Genomic DNA, 1,165 nt, shown 5'->3' on the forward strand with positions numbered 1-1,165 from the left:
TTCCCCCCCTAAATCACAACAGTTTCAGTCGTAATCCTCTATGGCTAGAAGTATTGTGCTGTTCTTATAAATTCCAATGCCCAGGCCATACCCAAAATTAAGTCAGAATCTCTGGAGTGGGGTTTTTTAAGTTCCCCAGGACATTTCAATGTGCAAGTAATGGTAGGAATTCTGCTCTAGGACAGTGGTTCTCAGAGCGTGCTCCCGGAACCAGCAGCATCAGCACCACCTGGAAAGTTGTCAGAAATGCAAATTGTCAGCCTCCATATGTTAATTACTTCCTCAGAAACTGGTGTGGGCCAGACAATCTGCACTTTAACAAGCCTCCGCTTGAGTCTGATGCATGCTCAAGTCTGAGAACCACTCCTGTAGGGGATCTTCTTTAAAGAGGAAGATAGAGCAAAGATGTTTATCACTAACTCACATATTAAGAGAAGCCAACATTTACCCCTAATAGAACAGGAGCAAGATTGATAAGCTGGCAGTGTCCACTGATTGTCTTCCTGAATGTTAAGACAAAGAATATAAGAAGAGATCCTAAAAGTACCTCTTAATTCCTACCTAGACAAGGGAGAGGGTCTCTAAGAACCGTCATCATAAAAGCCAGGGTTGGCTGAATAATGAGAAAATAATGAATTCAAAATCTACAATCAGAATGTGAAAGGAAGCTAAAAATGCACAGAAAGAAAGGAAAGCTGGCTCAAAAACAAAACCTTGAGTCAGGTAAGCATTTGCGTCACCTCTTCTTTTATGTATAGCAGTTCTTCTGACTTCTCTCGTTCCTAGCTTCCCAAGGTCCCCATGATTCTCAGAGCCCCTAAGAACAGACAAGGGGATTAATTCATGCTAAACGACTGACAATAATTTTGTGTTCTTACATTTCCTTGCTTTTTTTGGATTTTAAACAATGTTCCTACGACATCAATGCTTAACTCGGAGACTTGCACTCCTTGCATGCCAGTTCCTGTTCCAAGCCTTTTACATATACTAACTCATTCAACACGCATAACAACACTATGAAATAAGTACTAGTCTCTACCATTTCACAGGTGAGGAAACTGACCCACACAGGTGTTACGTATTTCTCCCCAGGTCATCACCTGGCACCAGGCAGTCTCCCTTTAAAGTGTGTGCTCTTAACGATTATGCTAAACATCCTCTCAGA

The sequence above is a fragment of the Balaenoptera acutorostrata genome, chromosome 7 (assembly GCF_949987535.1).
Source record: "Balaenoptera acutorostrata chromosome 7, mBalAcu1.1, whole genome shotgun sequence".
NCBI classification, from domain to species: domain Eukaryota; kingdom Metazoa; phylum Chordata; class Mammalia; order Artiodactyla; family Balaenopteridae; genus Balaenoptera; species Balaenoptera acutorostrata.